The 27761-nt window shown below is 48.2% G+C and overlaps 1 protein-coding gene across 3 annotated transcripts in view; it reads left to right on the top strand.

Annotated features, from left to right (window-relative positions):
• LOC142497992 (guanylate-binding protein 1-like) overlaps positions 1–27761 on the top strand; it is an 851842-nt gene that overhangs the window by 657541 nt on the left and 166540 nt on the right. For 2 of the 3 annotated variants that reach the window (XM_075606499.1, XM_075606501.1), the window contains exon 1: positions 26550–26658. The exons of the other annotated variant lie outside the window; for it this stretch is intronic. The gene's annotated coding sequence lies outside the window, so the exon portion shown is untranslated. Of the gene's footprint in view, positions 1–26549; positions 26659–27761 lie in introns of those variants that run through there. 3 annotated transcript variants of the gene reach the window in all.

The following is a 27761-nucleotide window of genomic DNA, read 5'->3' as shown; positions in this document are numbered from 1 at the left end:
CTGCCCCCCCTCCCCGCCGGCCGCTCTGTGCGTTACAAAACCTAACAACTAATTGCTCTTCTATCTATTTTATTAACTCTTATTAATCCAAACTTAAGCGTTTAACTACCTTGAGCTCGAATCATGAACTCTTCCTTTTATCTAAAACTGCAACTACAACTTTTCACCCTGTTCTCTGCCTGCCCTTTTAACCGCTGACCTTTTCTACCTCCCCTCATGCATTCTTCCCTGCTTCCGGGCTCGGGTGCTCTCCCTCTCTCCCCCTCCCTCTAGGATCCTGCCGGGTCCCTCGTTGCCGCATTTCTGTTATCTCTCCTGGGAGACCTCCGCTTGCGCCGCTCCAGTACCCCTTTGTTCTCACTCATGTTCTTTTGTCCGCTATCTACTCTATGCTATTCTTGCTCAGAACATGGTACTTTGCCCCTGTACTCTGCTTTGTTTATGGCTATTAGGCTTGTCTATGCTGTCTTCCCCCCTTTGTCTCCTGTCCCTGATGGGGGCCTGTGCTACCTCTTCCCCACATCCCTAGGGGGGTTGGAGGGCACGGGTCTGGATCGTAAGGCCCTATGGCATCTGTCCATCCTAAAGTCTGAGGCCGGGCTGCCTGGTAATATTGAGGCCATCCAGCGGGAGAGTAAAGCTTCTGGATCCAGAATTTCTTCTGGGATCCCCCTCACTCTGAGGTTATTTCTTCGATCTCTATTCTCCCCGTCCTCTTGTCTGGCTTCCAACTCTGCCACTCTCTGTTCCAGCGCTTGTACCCGGGAGTTTGTCTCCTTGTGGGCAGTTGAGCTAACGTCCATACGCTCCTCCAGGTCGTTGGTCCTCGTCCCTATCTGTACCAGATCATGTCTGAGCCCCTCCACCTCTCCTCTGAAGAAAGATTTGAGATCAATTAATAGTCTTGATATTTCTTTTTTGATGACTTTTGTTTGTTCTGCTGCCGCTCCGGAGCCCTCTGCATCCTGGGCTGAGTCTGAGTCAGATACTGCTGACATCTCTGCAGTCCCTGCCTTGCTTTGGCCGGTGAAGTAGGCCCTGACATCTGACTTTCGGCGAGTCTTTTGTCTTGTAGCTGCCATCCTTTTTTGGGGTGGATTATCTTAACTGGGAAGGGTTTAGGCAGCCGTCGCTATGTTTTTTTTCTCAAAAATGCTGGTTTTGCTATTGTTTAATTGCTTTATTGTGCCGGCGGTTGGAGGAGCTGTGTGTCTATGCAGCCATCCTCAACCAGCCGCGCATGCGCATCTCAGGTCATGGCATTTTTGGGCACCGCAGGGTACTATAGGAAATTTGTCCCACAGTACAGCGCCGTGGCCAAACCCCTGACTGATCTGACTAAGAAGCAACTGCCTGTTGGCTGCAGAGGGTATCAGGGGAAAATGCCAAGTTGCTGAGATGGAGCTTAGCTTTACAAGAATTTGAATTTACCATCCAGCACAAAAAGGGCAGTGAAAACAGCAATGCTGATGGACTTTACGCCAGGACTATCCCTCTGAGACTGAATTCATTAATGGTGCCAGCAGTGCCCCACTCCCCGTTAGGGCCAGTGGGCCACAGGTAACACATTAAGAAGGGGAGGTGTAGAGGGAGAAAGGGGGTGCCCCATTTGGCCATCCCCTGACCTCACCAGGGAGACAAGGGGTTAAATGGGCTGAGGTCCAGAAGTGTGATTTAACACTTGTTCTAACATGAAAATATATATTCCCCTGTTCCCATGTTTTATTGTAATGTCTGGTTATATCGGTGTCTGCATCACACATACACTGGGATCCTTCCATGAGTGCAAGGGTTAATAGTTCTTTAATGATTATAGCCCTTTGTGTAATTTTCCCGCCTTTTCAGGCACCATTTTGCAGGGTCCCATAGGCCGCCATTAGAGCTCCATGCATTTCAATGGCGGATCTTGCTGTTTTGGACATGTTTCCCGTGAAGACCAGCAGGTGGCGTCCGAGAGGAGGAGCGGCGGTTTCCCATTGTAAGTCAATGGGCTCATTGACTTCAATGGAGATTCCTCGACGGCGCTTTCCAGGAACGAGTTGGCTGCCGTCCAAACTGCAAAACCGCAAAGCGGATACTTTTTCTAAAAGAGAGCTTTGATCACTGTTAGTCAAGTTCAACGTTAAGTGGCGTGGGAATCTACAGTTCTAGGGCACCCAGGAATAAAATTATTTTTGCCCCTAGTTCCTAGACCTCCCCCCACTCGACCACCACCAGGTCTCCGAATCCTGGACCCCCGAGAAGGGTCGTGCCAAGAGAGCGGGTCGCGCCATAGGTTCCAATGGCGGCGGCAGAAACCGCTCCGGAAATTGACTAAGTGTGAAAAGCTGAAAACCGTCAATCCATATTTCCGGTTCCGGAGGGTCCAGAGGGCCAGGGTTTGGAGTACCTGTAGTCACTGCTCCGGCATGACTGCAGAACCATCCTTGACCCTCTCGGACCAACCCGACGGAGTATGGACCCCCTTGAAGGTTCGGGACTTTTCCCATAGACTCCAATGGCGGCCAATTTCCATTGACCGATTATGGCGGAGAAACCCCATAGATTTCAACGGCGGCGATGCCCCGTTGTAAGTCTATGGCAGCGGATTCCCATAGCCGCCAACAGCGGCGGTGTGCCATTGAAAGTCTATGGCAGCGGAGCCCGTTGTTTTCAATGGGGATTTAGTGAAAAACCGTGATTTAATTTACAGCGGAGTTTATTGTATTAAAATAGGAAACGGTTAAAGGTGTATTTGTGTAACTCCGGTTCCAAAGGTCCCAGCGGGCTGAAACTCGGACCATATGGTGTCCCAGTTCCGGCATTGAGATCTGGGTAGTTTGGACCCACTGGACCCAACGGAACCAGATATTTTAATATGTTTGTGCTTTACTTATCACGCTGTATCCCAAGGCAGGGATAAAACCCAGAGGAAATTCCTTTGCATACAAGGAAGCATATGGTCCGAGAAGCAACCCAATGTCTAGGACTTAAATATGGTTCAAAGGATTTTGTCACCCTCACTGTTTACCTGAGGGCGGAGACGTCTCAAACCAGAGCAGTCTGTAAGGGTCACATTTAACACCTTACAACAAAGAGTATCCTGCTAGAAATCCCATTTGGTAGACTGGCTGGCATTCCTGATGTAAATGTGGGGCTACAGAAATGAGACCCCAGGGTCCTAGTGCGCATGTCCTAACTAGCAGGAGGCATGAATTAAAATATATTCCCACATTAAAGATTGGCTACAGGTAATTGTGGCCCAATCACCTGTACTTAATGTTAAGGATAGGGTCACAAAAGATATATAAACTGTGGTCAACCCTATATCCTTTGTCTTCAAAAAAACATCTTGATTGTACCTGATTGCTGAAGAATTGCTATTTGATACTTCTCATTCCCCACCCCCAAGTAAGTGTACTTCTTGCCTGTTACTGTACTATATTGTGTGTTCACCTATTTAAGGAATAAATATACTTTATTATATCTAAGCCTCGTTCAGTTCAACCCAGTATTTGGTGTATTATTAATAGCCTGTCACAAAGCTCCCATCACAGTGTTCTTGAGAGCAGATTTGGACATCAGCAATATCTGGATTGCTACGTATTTGTGCTGCTAGTGGTTCGATGCATAAGGAGAACAGCAAGGGCGATACTGGCATCCTTGTCTCGTACCACTTTTGATTTTTTTTTTTTTTATTATAACTTTGATTTTATTGGGTGAAATACATCTTACATGGTAACACCATCCATTGTCTACAGTGACATCACCGCCTTTAGTACTTTCTTTTTTACATAATTAACCAAAAACTTGACTTACTGGACTTACAAGACGAACCGGGGGACAAGACACACTAACTATGTAGTAGGGAGGGGAGGGGGGGAAGGGAGGGGGGGGGGTGGTAGGGCTCGGAAGGGTGTTCCACCTATCATCTTCCGTTCGGGCGCCGTGCGTGTATTTTAGTGTAGACCTCTTTCTCCGAGAACATTGACCCACTCTCTCCTGCTGTTACCTCTTTGGCTGCCTCTTACACTAGGGGCCTATTCTGCCCTGGATCCCGCTCCTTCTTCGTGTTTTCTGTCTCTATGTTGTCGTGGATCCCTTTCATTACCGGAGAACGCATTTACCGCCTATTATTGCAGGATTGTGGTGATATCTATTCCCGGGATGTCTGTCTGTGCCAGCCAGGGCTCCCAGACTTTTAGAAAATTTGAGCCGGTGTCGTTAACCAAACTCGTCAACTGTTCCATCCGGCAGACAAACCAAATTCTATTTCTAATCTTGGGGATAATTGGAATCTCTGGTTGTTTCCATACTGCTGCAATCTCGCATCTGGTGGCTGTAGCCAGATGTGCGATCAATTTATGTGTGGCATTAGATAGCCCCTTGACTCGTCTGCCCAATAGGAACAGCCACGGGTCTAAGGGGATTTCCACTTCTAGCAGTCTCTGAAGCCAATCTTTAGTCTCCTCCCAAAGCGGGTTTACCTTCGTACAAGACCACAGCATATGGAATAAGTCCGCTCTCTCTCCGCACTGCTTGGGGCAGAGCGGAGAGTAGCCTTTGACAAATTTAGATAATTTGGCGGGCGTGTAATACCACCTCATCAGGACTTTATATGCGTTCTCCTTTAATGTGGTGCAGATGGAGCTTTTGGCCGCCATCTGCAGGATCTTATCCCAGTCTTCGTCTTCTAATGTCTCTCCCATATCTGCTTCCCACTGTCTCATGTAGGCAAGTTTGGGTTGGTCGTCCGTCTTCGGGCACACTACTTCCCTGTACATTCTAGATGTTAGTCCCCTTGTGTCCGAATCTCTTGAACAGAGCTGCTCAAAATTTGTTCTCCGAGGCCGAGTTGGGGCTTCATTGTAGAAGGCCCTGATCTGGAGGTATCTAAAGAATTCAGTGTTTGGTAAATTGTTCTCCTCTTTAATGTGATCAAATGTTTTTATATGTTGCCTGCCCTCCAGATCTTTTAGGCGGAGATACCCTGCTTGAATCCATTTTGAGAAAGTGGAGCTATCCATACCTGGAGCAAAGTTTGGGTTCCCCCATATGGGAGTCATCAGAGAGTTCAGGGATGTGAGATGGCACTTGAACTTAACCGCGTCCCAGACTTTCAAGGAGTTGACCATGGTCTGCAGCGGAGTCCGCATAGCGGCCCGACTTTTTTTGGGCAACCAAATTAGGTTCCTAATATCTATTGGTGTGCAGCATGTTTTTTCTAGCGCTACCCACCTCCGAAGATTCGCTGCACAATCTGGCTCAATTGGGCTGCTTTGTAGTAGGCGAACAAGCATGGCACCCCCAACCCTCCTCTTAAGGTCGGCCTCCTCAAGATCGCTTTGTTAATTCGTGGGTTTTTCTTATTCCAGATAAACTTTGTTATTAAGGACTGAAGCGAGAGGATATCTTCTTGTATCAGGGGGATCGGGAGGGCCTGAAAAAGGTACAGCACTCGTGGCAGGAGATTCATCCTCACACTATGAATACGGCCTATCCACGAGATACTGTACTCCGCCCATCTCCGGAGATCCTCACGGAGAGTCCGAAACAACCTGGGATAATTTGCTTTATATAAAGCCTTATATTCTTTCGTGATATATACCCCTAAATACTTAATCATAGAGGGTTGCCATTTAAAATTAAAATTGAGTCCAATTAGTTTTTCTACTGGTTTGGGTAAATTTATATTGAGGGCTTCCGATTTGGCCTGATTAATTTTGAACCCAGAAATTTGTTTAAAGGTCCCCAGAATTGAGAAGACATTGGGCAGGGAGGTGAGAGGCTGTGATAATGTCAGGATCACATCATCTGCGTAGAGCGCCACTTTGTGTGACTGCCCTTTTACAGCTATGCCCGTAATATCCGGGTTGTTTCTGATATGTGCCGCCAAGGGTTCCACGCAGAGGGCGAACAACAAAGGGGACAGCGGGCATCCCTGGCGTGTGCCACTCTTAATTTGAAATTGCTCTGATGGGAATCCCTGGTGTCTCACCCTTGCCGTTGGCCCCTCGTAGAGGGCCATGATGGCCTCCAAGAGGCGTCCCTCAAAGCCAAATGCCCCAAGCATCCCTCTCAAATAGGGCCAATCGATTCGATCGAAGGCTTTCTCCGCGTCCAGACTTAGTACCATTGACGGGATATTCTGTTTCTGTGCCAAATCCACCAAATCTATTATCCGTCTGGTATTGTCCGCCGCTTGCCTTCCTCCGATGAACCCCACCTGATCTGGATGAACTAACCTGGGAAGGACGATACCCACTCTATTAGCTAGTAATTTGGAGAAAATTTTTACATCCGTATTAATCAGCGAGATGGGCCGGTAGCTCTTACAGTCTGCCGGGTCCTTACCAGGTTTATGGATCAGGGAGATTGACGCCTGAAGCATCTGAGCTGGGAACGAGGCCCCGTGTAGTATAGAGTTAAATAGCTTCAATAGATGTGGGGCTAAAATTTTCAGGTATTTTTTATAGTATAAGTTGGAGAAGCCATCTGGGCCGGGCGCCTTGGCAGGCTTAAGTGACTTTACAACTACCGTTAACTCTTCTAAAGAGAAGTCCGTCTGTAACGCTTCTTTCTCCACCCTGCTCAAGGTCGGTAATTTGGCTTCTTTTAAGAATTCCCCGAGATTATCCCTCGTCTTTTGATTGTGTATGACCTTACCCCCATCGTATAGCGTCTCGTAGTAGCTTTTGAACTCTGCCACGATCCGCTTAGGATTAGAAGTAAGCTCACCCCCTTGTGTGCGAATAGTTTGTATATGATAATTCGGAATTTTGTTTTGAAGTCGATTTGCTAATAGGGTGTCCGGCTTGTTCGCCCTCTCAAAGTACCTACGTCTGGACCAACTCATCTCCTTTTCTGCCCGGGAGGCCAGTTTTATATTCAACTGCTGTTTGGTTTCTGCCAAAGCACGCAGTGTGTCCTGATTCCTAGATACTTTGTGCGCCTTGGATAGGGTCGCTAGTTTGTCTTGTAGGACTTTTATCTGTTTCTCCTGATCCCTCCGGCGCCTAGCAGCTAGACACATGAGGGAGCCTCTGAGAGTCGCCTTATGGGCTTCCCATAGGGTGGTGTCGGAAGAAACACTCCCCACGTTCTCAGTGAAGAAATCCTTAATCCTCTCACCAATTTCTCTCTGCAAGTTTGGGATTTTTAGTAACAGCTCGTTTAGCCTCCAGTTTGCTCCAGGTCTGTCTAGTAAGTTTAGAGTGCACCGCAGCTCGATAGGTGCGTGGTCGGACCACGAAATATCGTGGATCCCTGTGTGGGAGACCACTGGGACCAGTCTGTTTGATACTAGGAAGTAGTCCAGCCTGCTGTATCTGTTATGGGGGTGGGAGAAGAAGGTATAATCTCTACTTTGGGGATGCTGTTCTCGCCATATATCTACCAATTGGCAATCCTTCAATCCCTGCGTGATTTGCCGAATATCGAGCTTAGGGGGGAGACTAGCGGCCGTGCACCGGTCTAACTTGGGATTCAGTGTCCTGTTGAAATCGCCCGCTATGATCATGTTTCCCTTGGCTACCTTTTGGAGTTTTCGGAAGAAAAGGGAAAAGAAATCAGTTGATGTTTCACAGGGTGCGTATACTGATGCTAATGTAAGCGGTTTCCCGTGGATTGATCCCACCAGAATTAGAAATCTGCCCTCTTTATCTGCCACCTTTTTCTCAACTGTGAAATCTATCCTATTGTGTATGGCTATCGCTACCCCTCTCTTTTTCACTTGGGCGGATGCCAAATGTACTACCCGGAAATCTTTGTCTAAAAATTTTGGGTAGCTGTTCCTAGAAAAGTGTGTCTCTTGGAGAAAGAGGAGGTCGGCTTTGAGACGTTTGTAATCCCTGAGAGCTAGCTTGCGCTTCGCCGGACCGTTAAACCCCTTAACGTTGTGAGAGATACACCGGACCTCGTTATTCATAGTACTTTATTTGTGACCTGATTCCGTCGGTGTCTTCCTGAGCCATTCTGAGTTCTCCGGATGGCGTGGGGATCCCGATCCCTGTCTCTTTTATTCCGTCGCCGCCTTTCTTCTGCGCCCTGCCAGGGGAGTAGGGTATGTGGTGGGGGAGAGTGGTACAGAGGGAAAACACATCAGGGGGGACAACGAGAAGACAACAACACAAATACATGTAAACAAACAGAACCATGGTATCGGCTCTAGGACTTCCCTGTCCCACAGCCCATCCCATTGCCTTTAATAAACACACAAACAGTACCCTGGAGGTCCCAGAGGGCCCCAGGGTAAATGCCCGGAAGTAAATCCTTCCATCTGGACCCTCCTCCCTCCCTGTCCAGCACCATAGTCCCTCTTGCGGACCATGGGATTCCGGGACTTTAACAGGGGCGCGGGCTGGGCCCAACTCCCTGTCGTGGAAGCACATGCCTGCGGGCAGGGTTGGTGACAGACTCCCGACCACCCGCCGGCTACTGCTAAACATCCTCGCGCAGCCACCTCTTCCCCCAACTGGGTCTGATTTCAGGCGACCCTTAAATCCCTTAACCTACATGTCTAGTTGTGTCTATTAGTATCTAAGCCTAACTGCCGTGCTCTGGCCTGATTGTAAAGTCTGGGGACGCACGGAGCCGAACCCCCCCCGCACCCCTGGACCTCCTTCTATTCTGCTTGTGGCCCCCCCTGCTTCCTCCACTGGCCTGTCCTCTCCCTTGCTTACCTCTGCCTAGGTGGCCGCTAGATTCCCTCTTCCTGCCTTGTGTACTAGGCCTCCCTCTCCTTCACCCCTCCCCCCCCCCCCTGCTTCCTGGGTATCTCGCACTCTTGTCGCGCCCTTCCCACTCTGTTCTGGGGCTGCTCCGGTGTCCTCCCTGCCCGGCACTCCTTCCCGCAGATTAGCTGCCTCCCCTCCGTGTCCACTGGGCGGCCGTACCCCTCTACGGCAGTGGAGCTCGCTTGCCTCCGCCGGGGGGAGCCGGGACCCGACCCGTGACGCACTTCCGGTGGGACAGCCCCTCCGCCGGAGCCTGTCGGGCGACGCAGCAGTGGGTCGGCAGATGGGGGCCAGACGAGGGCGGAGACGGTCGCAGCCGGGAGCGGGCGCACTCTGCCTACGCTGCCTGTGACTACAACACAGCCGCCGCCATGATGCTTGCCGCGCTGAGAGCCGGGTATCCGGGACTCCGCGGCGCCGCCGGAACCTGTCAAGTGATGCAGCAGTGGGTTGGCAGATGGGGGCCGGACGAGGGCGGAGACAGTCGCAGCCGGAGGCGGGCGCACTCTGATCATCAGTCTGTCCCGCCAAACCAGCAGCCGCCATGATACTTGCCGCGCTTTCTCTCCTTCTTTGCCAGGTAAGGCTAGTAACGCCATTTTGGGGGGTTTTCTTCACCATTGCAGGGTTTGTTGCAGGTGGGTGTATTCACTCCCTCTGGTCTCCTTGGGCACCTTCTGAGGTCGAGGTGGGCCTTAGAGCAGCATTCATCAGTGGGCAACTAGCAACTTAACATGGAACTTATATACCTTGAACTATGATTTGCGGCGTCTTGTATGATGTTACTAAGCGTCTGTATCCGCTCTGTCTTTGCGCCGCTCCGCTGTTTTGGGCACTTTTTCCCATTCCGCCGGGCGCGGGGGACGCGCCTCCGGGGTCCCCGGGCCTGTGGTTGCAGCTGTTATGCCCAGCTTTTTGAGGAATGCGGCCCCCTCTGAGTGGTGTTTAATGGTGTGGGAGCGGCCGTTTCTTATCACCACCAGGGCGAAAGGGAAAGCCCAGCGATAGCGGACGTCTGCGTCACGTAGGGCTCTTGTGATGGGGAATAGCGTCCTCCGCCTCGCAAGGGTAAGAGGGGAGAGATCCTGGAAAATCGCCATGGTGATTCCCTCATAGGTTACCGCCGGCATAGCCCGTGTAATCTTACAGATCTCCTCCTTTGTTCTGTAATGGTGCAGGCGGAGGATCACGTCCCGGGGAGGGTTGTTGGGCATTGGGCGCGAACGCAGGGCGCGATGGCAGCGATCCATTGTTAGCTCAGCCTCCGTTTTGCCTGGCAATATGCTGCTCATCCACCTATTGAGCAGGGCCTCGGGATCTAGGATCTCCTCGGGTATCCCCCGTATGCGCAGGTTATTGCGCCTGTCGCGATTCTCGCTGTCCTCTTGCCTGTCCTCGAGCTCCGCTACTCTGCGCTCCAGGTCCCCCATCCGTGTATTTGTTTCCCGATGGCACCGGGAGCTTTCCTCCATTTTTTTTCTTCAAGCTCGTTCGTGCGGGTGCCGATCTGTAGCATGTCTTTGCGGAGACTCTCCACTTCCCCCCTGAAGAACGACTTTAAATCTACTAGCAACCGAGCAATTTCTTTCTTTATTATCCCTGTCTGTTCTGTCCCCTCCATCTCTGGTGCCGAGTCTGAGTCTGTGCCTGCAGGGATCTCCTCTGGCCTTGCTTTGCTTCCCCCTGTGAAGTATGATCGCACGTCCGTTTTTCGTTTATTTTTCTGCCTTGTTGTGGCCATAATTCCTCAAAAGTGATATGTGACTGTTCCGCAGAGGTTCACACTCGTGGTGCTATTATTGAAACTAGGGTAACTGCGCCGAGAATGTCTTTTATTAGCTAATTTGTGCCGGTGGGTATTGGAGCTGCTGCACTACACTTCCATCCACATACCCGTAGCCACGCCTCCACCACTTTTGATTTTAAACAACTGTGAGGAGAAGCCCTGGTGGATCACCCTCGCTGCTGGAGCTGTGTACAGCACTTTTATTGCCCTTAGAATTTTATCCCGAATCCAAATGCCCCAAGCGTGGACTCCAAGTATGGCCAGTCTATCCTGTCAAAGGCTTTCTCCGCGTCAAGGCTTAACACCAGGCCCTGAGCCTTGCTGGCTTCCACAAAGTCAATTAAATCTACAATCCTTCTGTTATTGTCGGCCGCTTGTCTATCTCTAATAAAGCCAACTTGGTCCGGATGGATAGCGCTTAATCTATTGGCCAGTAATTTAGAATAGATCTTAACGTCCAAATTGATCAATGATATTGGCCTGTAACTTTGGCAATTTGTGGGATATTTATCTTTCTTGTGAATCAAGGAGATCGATGCCTGGAGCATGTGCTCTGAGAAGGGCTCTCCCGCTAGGACCCCATTAAATAACCTAAGCAAATGTGGGTCTAGGATATCTATAAATTTTTTGTAGTAGAAATTAGAGAACCCATTTGGGCCGGGGCTTTAGAGGACTTCAGGTTTTTAACAACCTCTGTTAGCTCCTCCAATGTAAAATCACTCTGAACTGCCTCGCGCTCCAACTCGTTCAAGCTTGGCAGGGCAGCCTCTGCTAAGAATTCTTGCAGTATCCCACTTGTCTTAATGTTATGAGCCACCTTCTCCCCATTGTATAACTGCTCATAATAGGCTTTAAACTCTTCCACTATACGTTTGGGGTTAGAGGATAACTCCCCTGTTTTTGTCCTTATTGTTTGTATGTTATAATTTGATTGTCTATTGCGGAGTCTGTTGGCTAACATAGTGTCCGGTTTCTTGGCTTTCTCAAAAATTTTCCTCCGTGTCCAACTCAAGTCTTTCTCGGCCCGGGATGTGAGGAGGAGGTTAAGCTCAATCCTTACATCCTTCAGCTCCTTTAAGGTATCTCCTCTAACTGATCGGCTATGAAGTGTAGAGAGCTCATGTAACCTCTTATATAGCCAGTTTGGCGTCTCTTTGTTTCTTTCCCCTAGCTGCTATGCTTATTAGAACCCCTCTCATCGTGGCTTCATGAGCTTCCCACAACATTGTGTGGGATTCCACACTGCCCATGTTAATTTGGAAGAACTGCCTAATCTCCTCCTTGACCGACTGCACTAGTTCCGGTATCTTAATCAATGATTCGTTAAGCTTCCAGTTTGCTCCCGGGCTAACGGATCTAATTATTGTGCATGGTAGCTCTATTGATGCATGATCCGACCATGAAATGTCATGTATTTTGGTGTCGGAGATCTGTGGGACCATTCTACTTGAAACAAAGAAGTGGTCGATCCTGCTGTAACTGTCATGGGGATGTGAGTAAAACCAATAACTACGCTCACCGGAGTGTTGTTCCCTCCAGATGTCTATAAGACACCCTCTCCTTAATCCTTCCAATAGGGGCCCAGTGCCCATCTGTCTATTTCTTTGCTGTTTTAGGGATTTATCTATGCAGGGATCCATAACTTTATTGAAGTCACCTGCTAAGATCACATTCCCTTCTGCCCAGCACTGGAGTGTCAGGAAAAACGAGTCAAAAAATTTAGGTTCATTTTCACACGGAGCGTAGACGCAGGCCAACGTTACCCTGCACGGCTGCAATAGCCCCACCAGAATCAGATATCTCCCACCAGTGTCTCACTTCACTCTCTCTACTTGGAAGGGGAATTTGTTACTAAAGATGATAGCAACCCCTTTTTTCTTTTCTGTTGCAGAGGCCAGGAAAAACTGCCTGTAGCCTTTGTCCAGAAAACCCGGGCTACTGCTTGTGCTAAAATGTGTCTCTTGTAAGAAGAGAACATCTGCGCCCCTCCGTCTGAATTCGGAGAAGGCAATTTTACACTTTCTCGGGCTGTTAGACCCTTTGACATTTTGGAAGATAAACGTTACAGCCATATTTTTGTGTTGTGTGGATCGCTGTGTATATTGTGTTACCAATTCCTACCCATCCGTGGCCATGCGTAGTACCCGAACCGGCGTTGTCGATTCTGTCTGGACTCAGCTCCTTCTCCGGGGGAATCTGGGATGAGGAGGGAAAGAAACAGAGGGGAGAGACAAGGACAACAGACAACATTGACATACATGTAAAGAACCATATTGGTCTCTAAAGACCTAAGGTTCGACGCCCGGGGGTATCGCCCCTGCCCTGGACCCTCCTCACTCCCAGTCCAGGCCCATGGTACACCTCGCCGCCCATGGTTTCCCGGGTCTTTGGCAGGGTTGCGAGTTGGACCCGTTCCCCCACCCCAGCAGCGCATGCCTACGGGTAAGGTTGGTGGCAGTCTCCTGCCCCCCCGCCGGCAACTGTTGCTATATTTCAGCAAAACTGCTTTTGAAGATCTAAGATATCTGACTCTCACCAAGCACCCATTTAACTAAACTAACTTTAATGTCACCAAAAAACTAACCAAACTATTTCTGAGTATGCCATGCCTCCTCCTAGTGTGTTCTAACTACCTCTCCCTCTTCCCCCTGATACCCCTTAGTGATATCCTGCCTGTTAATACTCTCACGGTAACAATAATGACTTTTATAACAATGTCCTCATTATGTGCAGAATGAGGTCACTTACAATAAAATGAAACCTCCTTAAAAATCTTACTCTGCTGGGAAATTACTGGTTCTCTAACTTATTGCAACACACACATCCTCCTTCCAGTCACTTTGTGTCTCATCAGTAGTTCCTTATACAGTACTACGTAACTTGCTTAATAGTTTTCAAAGCAGTCCCTAGAGCCGTGTGTTTAATAAGGGTTCCCTGAGCATCCCTAAATGGTTCCCTGCAATTTTCAGGTCATTTGACAATTGTACTAAATACAGAAGCATTTACAATGTACAGTACAGAGGGTTGGGGTTCCTTACAAATGCATCTATTGTGTTTTATGTCTTTATTTATATAGCGACAAAAGTGTACTCAGCACTTCACAAAGAATACAGTACAGGGAATTATAATTATACAATAAGTGCAGCAAAAACAGACAATAGGAAAGGAAATCCTGCCCCGAAGAGCTTACAATCTAAGAGGTTTGATGGGGAACTTACAGAGACAGCAGGTGAGGGAATAAGTGCTGTAGATGGCAGTGCTTGGCCACAATGGGTGGTAGGAGTGGCTGAGTGTGGGACAGTAACCATGAGTGCAGGCTGTTGGGATGCTTTGTGGGGTGAGTTTTAAGGTTAGTCACTATTCTAATGAGAGGGTTAACCCAATTTTCAGTGGAAGAGATGGCAGGGAGGCGTGGGTGAGATCAGGTGTGTATGTCTGGGTTCAGGTTTAGGGGAGATTCCCAGCAGCAGGAAGGAGTAGATAAAGGGTGTGAACAGAGGATTTGTGTGAAGTTGATGGAAGCAATGTGTATAAATAATGGTGCAGTGGGGAGTGGGGAGAGAACAGAAACGCTCACAAAGGAGTGAGGAGACAGCAAACGGAAAAAGCAATAGGGAGGGCATAGTGAAATGCAGGAGGAGAGACTTCCCAGATACTGGGGGATAGGAAGTGTACAAAGAATCACAGTGTATCGAAAGTAAAAAAGTAAAGTTCTCACAGTTGCAAAGTTGTTGTGCAGAGTCCCGATCTTCCTCCAATCTTCACCTCCAATTTCAACTCCAAAATTAACTCTGCCACACACTTTTGATGTTACACTTAAAATGGGACACACTATTAGAGAGGGTTGGTTTTCCTTACAATGCATCTTATCTCAGACATGCTATCAGAGAGGGTTGGGGTTCCTTACAATGCATCTGATGTCAGACGCACTATTAGAGAGGGTTGGGGTTCCTTACAATGCATCTGATGTCAGACGCGCTATTAGAGTGGGTTGGGGTTCATTATAATGTATCTGATCTCAGACGCGCTATTAGAGAGGGTTGGGGTTCATTATAATGTATCTGATCTCAGACACACTATTAGCGAGGGTTGGGGTTCCTTACAATGCATCTGATCTCAGACGCGCTATTAGAGAGGGTTAGGGTCCTTTACAATGATTCTGATAAACGCGCTATTAGAGAGGGTTGGGGTTCCTCAGAATTTCACATAGGGATCCTTCACCAGAAAAGGATGGAAACTGCTGGCCTAGAGCTTTATCTTTTTCCAGCAAATAAACTCCATTTGATCCCTTTGTGTCTGTCTCATCGATAGCACTTATACTAATTCTGCAGCCAAGTGATTCTCTGGAGACCTCATATTCAATTCTTCCCTTCCTTACCCCTATATACAGGGGTGAATGTCTCTAAAGGTCTGACTCACACACGCATGCACGCAAACACGCTAAGTTTCTGTGCGCGTGACCTCAGCCGATCGCAGAGTACAATGTACTATTAATTTCTGATCATTTTATACTGCACCTCTAAACATTGCTCTGTTTTATCACTGCTCCTGAGATAATAAAATTATGCGTACATGTATTTAAGGCATTTTAGTAACATAAAATTGAATAATTTTAATTTAATTTACTGTAGGTCCCTATTTCAGTTATTTTTCTAAGCTCTGATTGTACAGTACATGGTTCCCGGCTCTCCTGCCCCCCACCCCGGCTCTCCAGCCCTCCATCCCCCGGCTCTCCAGCGCCCGTCCCCCCGGCTCTCCAGCTACCCGTCCCCCCGGCTCTCCAGCTCCCCATCCCCCTGGCTCTCCAGCTCCCCTTCCCCGGCTCTCCAGCTCCCTGTCCCACCGGCTCTCCATCCCCCCGGCTCTCCAGCGCCCATCCCACCAGCTCTCCAGCTCCCTGTCCCCCCAGCTCTCCAGCTCCCCGTCCCCCCAACTCTCCATCCCCCCATCCCCCCGGCTCACCAGCGCCCATCCCCCCGGCTCACCATCGCCCATCCCCCTGACTCACCAGCGCCCATCCACCCGGCTCTCCGGCTCCCCGGCTCTCTGGCCGGTGCGAGGTGAATGTGTCCCTCTCTCAGGAGGAGCAGTATAGAAGGGGTGGAAGGAAGATTGTAGATATATGTACTTGACCCTGTACTTTGGTTTTAGATTTAAAATTGTTTTTTATATTTCAGATTATTGGGAAAAAGTGAATTTGAAAATGAAATCATAACGTTGTGTAATCTGGAGCTGTTTATTACTTCCTATTGAAATATTTTGCATTTAAAAAAAACAATGATAATAAATAATAACACAGTGTTTGTAACTTTATGATATGTGTATATCTTTAATAATAAGTCTGTGGGTCTATCTGTTAGAGCCATAGCTCCATGATAATAAAACCTATGTAACAGGGCATGTCCAGCTGTACCTGTTTCTCTCCACATAGTGTATCTGCTATGTAATCCCTGTTAGATCCAGGCTTTAGCAGGTTAATCTGTGGGCCATTGACCCCCCACCCCCTCTTCTGCTTCCCCAGAAAGTGAAGGAAGGTCTGTGGTGACTCATGGCCTATGTACAGCCCCTTGGAGCCCACCCCTTACAGAAGTTTCTAAGGGAGTAGCCTAAAAGTTAGAGGATTTACCCTAAACCCTGGAGAGGGTGAGGTTGTGCTTGCCCCCTGCTCCTCATGTAGTAAGGAGGGTGAGAGTGTCCCTCTCTGAGCCCTGGCTAGGGTGAAGGAGAGTGAACATGGTGGGAGCTGTGATTCTTCCCAATGGTGGGGTAAGCTTGCTCATTTTCGGATGGCCAACCTAATGACCACCTGGAGCAGAGCACTAGGAAGAAGGTGCACTGTCTAGAAAGTCTGGGGCTAGAAGTGGAGTGTTATATGCTGCTAGAAGAGATGCTGCAGAATGCTCTATAATAAAAGTACCTTTCAAGATACCTCTGCCTCTGGTGTCAGTTCCTGGGCAGCAGGGAGGTAATTGTGTAGTGATGAGGGCTGACACCTACACTTCGTGGGATCCATCACTGCTGGAGGTGCTGACACCACCATGACGAACACAGAGATCTACATGAGCCAGTCCTGTTCCTGTCTCCTTAACATCATGCAGACAACTCAGACCTCCTGCAAACCAACAGGTAGAGCACCATATCAGCGAGGTAATGCGCCCACTCACATACACTGGTTCCTAAGTCAGGTTGGGGGGGGGACATGTGTTACACCTAGAAAGCTGAAACTTTGCAGACGTATAAAGGGGACACTCTATTAGTTATTACAATTTTCTATATATAAAAGCCAGCAGGTGTTGTACCTGGTAGGCTATGTATCTGGCATGTGACATCCCAATGCACATAGCCTGGTGGCAGATAGGGAGAGTAACCGTTAAAATTTTTAGACAGAAATTAGATGAAGACAGAAAGAGAGGAAGTGTAACAGGGCCTCGAGCCCTGTCTCAAAGGGCTTCAAAAGAAAGCCTGTATTGGTCTGAGGAATCCAGCAGGGAGCTGGTTAATTGCAGCTACAGACAATTAACCAGTCTCCACATGGCTTATCAGACAGGTAGAAATGCCTCCTGCTTGAACTACAGGAAATCTCTTGAGCACAGAGGGACTGTATTGCCAGCCAGAGACTCACAGAGAATTTGTCTTGAGCACAGGACTGTACTGCCAGCAAGATACCCTGAAACCAAACCCTCTACATCCAGGATGCAGCAGAACTGCAGGCTGCTAACGAAGTACAAGAGCTGCAGGAACGTCTGATTAACCAGTGCCCCCCGCAGAGCAGCAGGAGGAACTGAGGGCTACCCTGAGAATCACCAGAGCATCGCTAGAGGCCAAGCTTAGAGGCCAGGTGACTCGGTACAAGAGGGAGCACGAGAAGGTCCAGAAACTAGAGCAAGAGCTAAAGGAGCAGAGAAGCTGCTCCATCCCCAACAGTCAGTATGCCCGCAGAAAGAAACCTGGAAAAGAAAGCTGCTGTGACCCTAGAAAAGAAATCAGCAGAGCTCCAAAATATAATGAAGGATGCATTGATGCACACTGAGAGCACGCACACGAAACAGAATTCTCTCGCTGGTGAACTAAACTTGTTGAAAAGGGAGAAAAGCAGGTGAATAATTAATAAATTCTACAAATCTCTTAGGCCTCGGGCATGGTCAGCGCTTAGGCGCTGACCCATGCTGAGGCGCGCTTACGCTTACCAGTGAGCCCCTGCAGCCGCAATGAGATCGGCTTTAGCAGGGGCTCGCGCACGCTTCCGCAAGCGTGCGGAAGCGTAGGTCTTAGAAAAATTTTAGTTTCAAGCGCTCACGGGAGCGCAGGGCTGGTCACGTGAGCGGTTCACCCAATGAGGGCGAACAAGCTCCGTGACGTCACTGGCCCGCCCCTCCCCCCCCCCCAACACGCCCCCGGATGGCGCGCTAACCAAGGCCAGGGAAAGCACCCGCTTTCCCTCAGCCTGAGCACGCCTTCGCACGGCTGCTGCCACCCTGGACGCAACCTTATACATGTAGCCTAGTGCCCCTGGCTATAGCCTTCTACTGTAAGTCCTGCTAGGAACAGGCAGTGTTGGGTTTAAACTGCTGCGCAGGGCCTAGCCTGCAGTTGCAGCCTGGATGGAGCCAGATCCAGGGGCAGGCCTAAACCGGCAGTTGGAGGGCAATACCTGGAGAGGATACTGACCGGGTCACATGTATATGATGTGATGCCCGTCAGTACCTAGACCTGCCCTGTTATGGGACGGGGTTACCAGCACTTCCTCCCGGGTATAAAAGATGACACTCCACTAAATTGAGGTGTGCTAAGGATGGGCTATGAGGAGGTTGTGTATGGTATGGTGAGATACCCTTTTCCCTGCGAGAGAGTAAAGAAGATTGAGAGGGACTCTTGGGGCCTCAAACCACTATGGCAGTAATTCCCATCCAGGGTTCCGCAGAACCCTGGGGTTCCGTGGAGCAATCCCAGGGGTTCCACCTTGCCGCCCGCACTCACTGCGGCCCGCGACGGCTTTCCTGGATCTCCCCCTGGCTCTCCTTCTTAGGAGCACGCTCTTGCAGTCTGGATGCTGCTCCTTGTGTGCTCCTGGGGGGGGGGTGGAGAGGGTGATCCGGGTGGCTGCTTGTGTGCTCAGGGGGGCACCGCCTTGCTTTCATCACCTTGCTTTTCTCAATCAGTGATTCCAAAATAGAAATGTATTGATAAAATTGGTCTCCCGTGTCAGGCTTTATATTAACTGGTGGCAGTGGTGGGATAAATTGAGCCTATGTTATAAACTCTGTGGGGTCTTATAACATAGCGGGAAACTCAAAGATTGCCAGCTCCCAAAGCAAGAGTTAACTTACACACATTTCACAAAGCAGGGAAAACAGAGGTTCTCTTTACCCCTTAGCGTAGTGCCAGCGGGCAAACATCGACAAGCGATCAGGACGGTACCGGTCATGGGACCGTGCCAGGATTGTGACCCGGTGTGAAAGCTATGGGCTACCGATGGACGGTCGGTCAAAGACACAGCTGGAAGAGGACTTGGGGTTTCACGAAGCCAGTATTACTTCACCAGAGGGAAATGGCCCCTCAGCTATTGTTGCAGTGGTCACAAGCCAATCCGGAGTGCAGGAGGTTATTCTGTTTCCGGGTGTCTGAGCCTAACTCAGGCAGTGGGTCAGAACAGTTCTCATGGCACCGCAGGCACTTATAATAAATAGCAGATGGCTATGGGTGTAGATAGGGTCTGGACCATAGGCGACAGTTAGTGGTACCGAGGGAGTATAGGCACCAGTTGTCACAGGTAGCCCACTCAATTCCACTAGCTGGGCATCAGGGGGTCACTCGGCCCCATCGCCCGATGCATGGCAAAACTTGTTGGCAAGCGGTTAAAAGAAGAAGACTTGGTAAAATGGAAAGAGGGACTTGAGCGAAGAGTCCTCCATGGAACTGAGGAAGCTAAGCACATCATGGAAAGACTGTGCTTTGGGAAAGTCCTGCTCGAGTTACTAAAGAGCACTGATTTCAAGCACTTTCTTGAAGACACTGTTACCTCCTCCCTCCCGACGAAGCTGACGGTATCACATGGCGAAACGCGTTGAGTGGGAGTCCTTTCACTATACGGAGCATTCTTGGAGAGGAGCCGCAGGCCTCGAGGTTGCTACCTGAGAAAAAATGGATCTGACGTCAGACGCCCAGACTCGCGGAGACGCGATGGAGTAAAGGCTGGAGACAGAGATCTTATGGTGACTGCAGGACGGTGAGCCGGTGTGCCGAGTGCTTTCTTCAATACACTATTGCAGTGTGATATGCCTGTTTTTTATTGATATATTGTAAGTGCGATTTTTACACTTAGATTAAAACCTTTTAAACCTGGTTAATCTGTGCTATGTAATCTTTTTCCTCTCTCTATATTGGGGCTACATCTTCTTGAGTACTGGAGTTGCTTCTCCCTCGATTCATGCTGAGCTGACATTCGCCTTGGATAGACTGCCTAAAGCCTTGATTACACACTGCTGTTGATTTTCTTACAGTTTTTACGTAGGCCTTTCATAAGAGCCAAAATTGGAGCTGACATTTGTTTCACTTTGTATTTCTCTTGCACTTAGATTTCTGTGCTTCTGTGTGTTTTTTCCTCTATGCTCCCCCTGAAATCTGTGAATCCACCTCCTCCCTCTGCCCATTCTCATCTGAGCCACAGATACATCGCGAGTGATAGTGGGGGAATGGGCTTCAGCCGTGGCTAGCCCGAGCTGCCCACAAACAAGGGAGGTACTGTATGTAACAGGGACTTAACCCAGTCTAAAAGGGCTTCAATAGAAAGCCTGTGTTGGTCTGAGGAATCCAGAAGGGAGCTGGTTAATTACAGCTACAGACAATAAACCGGTCTCCACCTGGTTCATCAGACAGGTAGAAAAGCAACCTGCTTACACTGCAGGAGAAATCTCTTTGAGCACAGAGGGACTGTGTTGCCAGAGAGAGAGACTGAGAAACATTGTCTTGGGCACAAAAAGATTGTACTGTCAGCAAAACACCCTGATTGGTCAAAAGGTAATAAAGGAAAGATACAGTGGAGATAAGTGGGGGGATTAGAGGGAGAAGGAGAAGTTTGAGAGGGAGATAGAGAAGTTGGAGGGGGAGGGTGAGAGTAAGCTGAGAGAGAGAGACTGGGGAGGGAAAAAAAGGGAGAAAAGGAGAGAAAAAGGGGAGGGGAGAGACAGAGAAGAGGGAGGGGAGAGGGGAGGTACAGAGAAGGAGGCGAGAGAAGAGGAGATGGAGAGAGAATGGGGGAAGGGAGAGAAGGAGGAGAAGGTTTAGGGAGGAGAGGAGGGCTGGGGAGGAGAGGAGGACAGTTAGCGAGGAAGGAAAGGAGGAGGGGAGAGGGGCGAGAGACAGAGAATGGGGAGGGGCGAAAAACAGAAAAAGGATGAAAGAAGATATGAGAAGAGAGAGATAAGAGGGGATGGAGGGTGAAGGGGGATTTGAGCGAGAAAGGTGAGAGATAGAGAAAGGGGAGGGGGAGAGAGAGAATGGGGGAGGGAGGGAGACAGAGAGAAGTTGGGAGAATAAGGAATGACAGGACGGGGTGCAGGGTGTATAAGGAATAAGACAGGACGGGGTGCAGGATGTATAAGGAATAAGACAGGACGGGGCCCAGGGTGTATAACGAATAAGACAGGACGGGGTGCATGGTATATAAGGAATAAGACAGGACGGGGTGCAGGGTGTATAAGGAATAAGACAGGACGGGGTGCAGGGTGTATAAGGAATAAGACAGGACAGGTGCAGGGTGTATAAGGAATAAGACAGGACAGGGCGCAGGGTGTATAAGGAATAAGACAGGACGGGGTGCAGTGTGTATAAGGAATAAGACAGGACGGGGCGCAGGCAGTATAAGGAATAAGACAGGACGGGGTGCAGGGTGTATAAGGAATCAGACAGGACGGGGTGCAGGATGTATAAGGAATAAGAAAACACAAACATGCTTATCGCTCTCCAAAGATACCGTTGTTAACATAAAAATCTCATTGTGCATAGGGTAGGGACAATATGAACATAGAAATCCAGTCAGGGTGTAAATCCTGGTTGGACAAGAAACCCACAATTGCACTCTATGAGGACAAACAATAGGTGGGACAGAACAAATAGTCCCAGGCTTGTAGCCTATTGTGCCAAACGACGCAAAACAAAAAAGCTTTATTAAAACATACTAAGGGACAAAAGCAGGGAGTGTAGGGTATAAACACAAGTGTATTAAAAATTAGGTGGTGGTGACACAAAATAGAGGATAAAGGCTCCTCCAAAGCCCACCATGGAAAATCGCATATAAAGGAGAATGTGTCTCAAACTATGTATACAGTGTCAACCATGAAATATATCCACCGAGATACACAAATATTCCCGGGTTGAAGTTCCTAATGGTAAACTGTATAAGCGCTGGTTACCTATATTCACACTGACAGTATATCACGTAATTCCCTACAAGTAAGTAGGAGTACTGACATAATGTAGCAATTCATGTGTGTGGTAACATAACCCAAACTGCTCAAAATACTATTGGCATATAAATTTGCAACAAGCACAAAGTGATACAATGTGTATAAATGGGTAGTGTGTTCAGTAACACTGCAAATGGGAAACAGGAGAATTAGTGCTGCTGGCGGGTACACATAGCGTATGGACACTTAGAATAACCTGCTTCATGGGTTCAGTTGCAGCCCATCAGATGTCACTAAATATGCCAGATCAAGGAGAACATACAGGTAGCATTTAACATGCGTATAGCCTAATATGTCAGGTAAGTAAATTAAGGCAGGAAAGGGAGGGTAAGTATATGCCAGCGCTTGATACGACCAGTATAACCGGGTGTATGTCAGTCTCCTCGGTACACTGGAGCTCCTAGCATCACGGGTCGCCACCACCGACGTCAGAGGAGTGACGTCATTTAAAACCGACGGACTGTTTCGCGTAGAAAGCTACGCTTCGCCAGGGCAGGAGTGGTGTTGAAGACTACTCCACTTCTTCCTTAAATACCCTACCTCGCAATAGGAGAGGCTGACGAGTCCCTAATAATTAACTCAGTGTGAGCTCTATGTTAATAGAGACTCTGGTAATAAATCCTTCCAAAGGAGGCTTACTTGTTTGTAGCTTGGCTGAACTAAAGCTGGGTTGAAGGTTGCTTACAATCCTGAATATATTACTGGTGATGTGGGAACAAGTTTAACCAGAACACCAGGCTTCACTACCACGTTGTGATACCACATAATTACACATAATATTCTGTAATAAAGGATGATGAATAAACACCCTCATTTGTCATGTTACTGTGTCAATAATGTATGTGTGCACATATAGTGCACTGTGAAAGCAAGTCAGCAAAGAAAGAGGGGGGCTCAATCTGACTAGATGATATATAGCTTGGTATAGGGGGTCTGCTAACCAAAATACTGATGGCAAGCTAAACTCCAAAAGGGTATAGGAGTTGAAAAACCAATGTTGGTGGGCAAGGTCCCTAAATGGAGAGGTAAGTGGTGGGATCGTAGGCACAGATGGCAAATCATCATCTCAGGTGACATAGGGATCGTGATGTAGGATTGTGAGCTCTTACATGGGACCGCCTCTATGAGTCAAAACAGTTCCGCTAGAGTATATGACTCCGTTTAAGAAATAGATCCCTGGGTCCCACTTAAATAATGATTACGCCATCAACACTGGAGTTCATACTTACCTGACATATTAGGCTATACGCATGTTAAATGCTACCTGTATGTTCTCCTTGATCTGGCATAGTTCGTGACATCTGATGGGCTGCAACTGAACCCATGAAACAGGTTATTCTAAGGGCCTCATGCAGAGAGCAGCGCTAACAGGAAAAGCGGCATTTTTTGCCAATATCTGCCTTTAGAAAGGCAGGTAATGGCGAGTTTTGAAAGAAGCGCCATTTTTTTTTTATTTGCAAATCTCGCCGCGCGGCTGGCGAGAACCTAAATCTCTCCAGTTTTGAAAACGGCCGTATTCAGAGAGGCGCGAACGCCATCTAGCGGCTGTTCGCGCCAAAAAAATGGCGCGATTTTCAACATTTTGCTTCGCCAACAAAAGTTGGCAAGAAACTGGAGCTCGGCGGCCGGTGGGGGAGAAAAAAAAAAACGCGATTTTTTTACAACGAGTTTCAACAGCGCTCATATCGCCGGTTGAAACTCTCCATATGCAGACAGGATTTTAAATGCAGTTTTATGACCTTTCTGCATATGGAGATTAAATCACGCCAAAAAAGGTACTATTTTTTACTTTCTCCAATTAATTCCACCGCTGCTCTCTGCATGAGGCCCTAAGTGTCCATATGCTATGTGTACACGCCAGCAGCACTAATTCTCCTGTTTCCCATTTGCAGTGTTACTGAACACACTACCCATTTATACACATTGTATCACTTTGTGCTTGTTGCAAATTTATATGCCAACAGTATTTTGAGCAGTTTGGGTTATGTTACCACACACATGAATTGCTACATTATGTCAGTACTCCTACTTACTTGTAGGGAATTACTTGATATATTGTCAGTGTGAATATAGGTAACCAGCGCTTATACAGTTTACCATTAGGAGCTTCAAACCGGGAATATTTGTGTATCTCTGTGGATATATTTCATGGTTGACACCGTATACATAGTTTGAGACACATTCTCCTTTATATGCGATTTTCCATGGTGGGCTTTGGAGGAGCCTTTATCCTCTATTTTGTCACCACCACCTAATTTTGAATACACTTGTGTTTATACCCTACACTCCCTGCTTTTGTCCCTTAGTATGTTTTAATAAAGCTTTTTTGTTTTGCGTCGTTTGGCACAATAGGCTACAAGCCTGGGACTATTTTTTCTGTCCCACCTATTGTTTGTCCTCATAGAGTGCAATTGTGGGTTTCTTGTCCAACCAGGATTTACACCCTGACTGGATTTTTATGTTTGTATAAGGAATAAGACAGGACGGGGCGCAGGGTGTATAAGGAATAAGACAGGACGGGGCGCAGGGTATATAAGGAATAAGACAGGACGGGGCTCAGGGTGTATAAGGAATAAGACAGGACGGGGTGCAGGGTGTATAAGGACTAAGACAGGATGGGGCGCAGGGTGTATAAGGAATAAGACAGGACGGGGTGCAGGGTGTATAAGGAATCAGACAGGACGGGGTGCAGGGTGTATAAGGAATAAGACAGGACGGGGTGCAGGGTATATAAGGAATAAGACAGGACGGGGCTCAGGGTGTATAAGAAATAAGACAGGACAGGGTGCAGGGTGTATAAGGAATAAGACAGGACGGGGCTCAGGGTGTATAAGAAATAAGACAGGACAGGGTGCAGGGTGTATAAGGAATAAGACAGGACGGGGTGCATGGTGTATAAGGAATAAGACAGGACGGGGTGCAGGGTGTATAAGGAATAAGACAGGACGGGGCGCAGGGTGTATAAGGAATCAGACAGGACAGGGTGCAGGGTGTATAAGGAATAAGACAGGACGGGGTGCAGGGTGTATAAGGAATAAGACAGGACGGGGTGCAGGGTGTATGAGGAGTAAGACAGGACGGGGTGCGGGGTGTATAAGGAATAAGACAGAATGGGGCGCACGGTGTATAAGGAATAATACACGATGGGGTGCAGGGTGTATAAGGAATAAGACAGGACGGGGCGCAGGGTGTATAAGGAATAAGACAGGACGGGGTGCAGGGTGTATAAGGAATAAGACAGGACGGGGTGCAGGGTGTATAAGGAATAAGACAGGACGGGGTGCGGGGTGTATAAGGAATAAGACAGGACGGGGTGCAGGGTGTATAAGGAATAAGACAGGACGGGGCGCAGGGTGTATAAGGAATAAGACAGGACGGGGTGCAGGGTGTATAAGGAATGACAGGACGGGGTGCAGGGTATATAAGGAATAAGACAGGACGGGGTGCAGGGTGTATAAGGAATAAGACAGGACGTGGTTGCAGGGTGTATAAGGAATAAGACAGGACGGGGTGCAGGGCATACAAAGCAAAATATAAATCCCATCCCTTTAATGTGCCTTTGGTATTCTGTGCGCAGATCAAACTTTAGGGGAAATAACAGTTTAACAAGTTGCTCCGTCTCTTGTCAGTATAATATCACAGGTCAACATGTTTCTTCTACACAGCGAGTTCTGAAGCATCAGACCCAGTGAGATTTGTAACCCTCACAGTCCTGACACATCGGACCCTATTACTGCATGTACCTGTGGCTATACTGTGGCTATATAATTAGATTATAAGCTCCTCGGAGCAGGGACTCCTCTTCCTTAATGTTACTTTTATGTTTGAAGCATTTATTCCCATGACCTGTTATTTATATTATGTGTTATTTATATTATCTGTTATTTATTTGATTACCACGTGTATTCCTACCGTGAAGCGCTATGTAAATTAATGGCGCTATATAAATAAAATAGTGAACCCAAGTGACGTAGAACGGCGCTAAACAACAGTGATAGTGAAAAATATATACAGTATAGTGAATTGTAAGGTGAAACAGAAGTGATTCTGAACAGGGAATGTGTACAGATTCCCTTATAGACAATATGGTATCCAGGGTAGGAAGGGAGCAATGGTTTCAGGAACACCCCAAAAGAAAAGATAAATAATGAGGGTGCAGCAAGTTTACACAATATTGGTGCAGGTAAGTCTTTGCTCTATTGAATTTCCTACTTACAACAGGTAAGTGATAAAACAGCAATGACAGGGAACAGGATTGGTGATGATTCAGGAAGACTCCCACTCAAGTTGATGTTCATGGAAGACAAGGAGAGACCATAGTGCAGACCAAAAGTGGCAAATTTATAGGTTAAAAACGTATAAGAAATGTACTTACAATGTGTACATAAGTAATATTCACATAAGGGTTTACTTGAGGCAGTAGAGGTGCCGGAACAGATGGTATGCTTGCGGCTTCACATATATATATAATATATATATATATATATAAAGACATACAATACAATACTGTCGTGTATATATCTCACACAGAGGTCAGGCAGGAAATACTGGAGAGGGAAGGAGTTTGTACTGATTGGGACGCCCCAGGAACCCAGCTTTCAGTTTCACTCTGACTGTGTCTGCTCAAAATTACAGAAACACAGAGGGAGAGACATTCAGGAGACGCAGAGAGAGAGAGACGGGACGGCTACAGGTAAGGGCTGAAACCTGCAAGAAATGGGGAAGGAGGAGAGGTGCAGGGTGAGAGAGGAGGGGATGAGTGTTTCAGAGGAGAAGAGAGGATGATGGTTAGGGAGGAGAGGAGGGTTAAGCTGCGTCCCCGCTAGCGCTGAGCGCGCGGCGCTTGAGGCGGTTACTTACAGATATACATACTGCACCGACACACTTTATTCGAGCAAATACCCAGTATGTACCTGGCAGATACCTGGAATGCGCCGCTCCTCACCTCTGACAAGCCCCGTTGCATTTGCCTTCCCAGCCTGGGTTCATGCCTGGCTGACGGGCGGCTGATCTGTTAAATGATAATGATTAGGATTTAATAGGCTGCAATGCTTCGCGTGTCTACCAGATGGCATAAATTCATGAATTGTAATGCAGTATATATATATATATACTGTGCAGTATTGCAGCCAGCGGGAATAAAATGCTTCAATCCCTGCCTGGAAAATACCTCAATGCACTCGGGCAGAAAACAGTCACAAACCTCAATACACCCGGGTATACCCGAATTCGTGGGACTAGCCGAGCTCGAATAAAGTGTGTCGCCAGTGTATATAAAAGTCCTTGCTCACGCTTTGCGCGCGCTCGTGACACCCAGCTCGCATGTTTTGAGCGCCATAGCGCTCAGCGCCAGCGGGGACTCAGCCTAAGGGAGGAGAGGATGAAGGTTAGGGAGGAAGGTTAGGCAGCAGAGAAGAGAAGGAAGGTTAGGGAAGAGAGGAGGGTCAGGGAGGTGAGGGTTAGAGTTATGGATTAGAGGAGTGCTAAAGGGTTAGGGAGGAGGAGAGTAGAGCAGAGTTAGGGAGGAGCAGAAGAGGGTTAGGGAGGAGGAGAGAAGAGCAGTTAGGGAGGAGAGGAGCACGGTTAGGGAGGAGAGGAGGATGGCTAGGGAGGAGAGGAGGACGGTTAGTGAGGAGAGTAGGACGGTTAGTGAGGAGAGGAGGATGGTTAGGGAGGAGAGGATAACAGTTAGGGAGGAGAGGAGAGAAGAGCAGAGTTAGGGAGGAGAGGTGAAGGGTTAGGGAGGAGAGGAGGATGGTTAGGGAGGAGAGGAAACAGTTCGTCAGTTATATTAAA

Source organism: Ascaphus truei, chromosome 6 (assembly GCF_040206685.1).
Source record: "Ascaphus truei isolate aAscTru1 chromosome 6, aAscTru1.hap1, whole genome shotgun sequence".
In the NCBI taxonomy this organism is placed as follows: Eukaryota; Metazoa; Chordata; class Amphibia; order Anura; family Ascaphidae; genus Ascaphus; species Ascaphus truei.
Note: the sequence above shows the minus strand (reverse complement) of the source record. Positions and strands in the feature narration are given on the sequence as shown.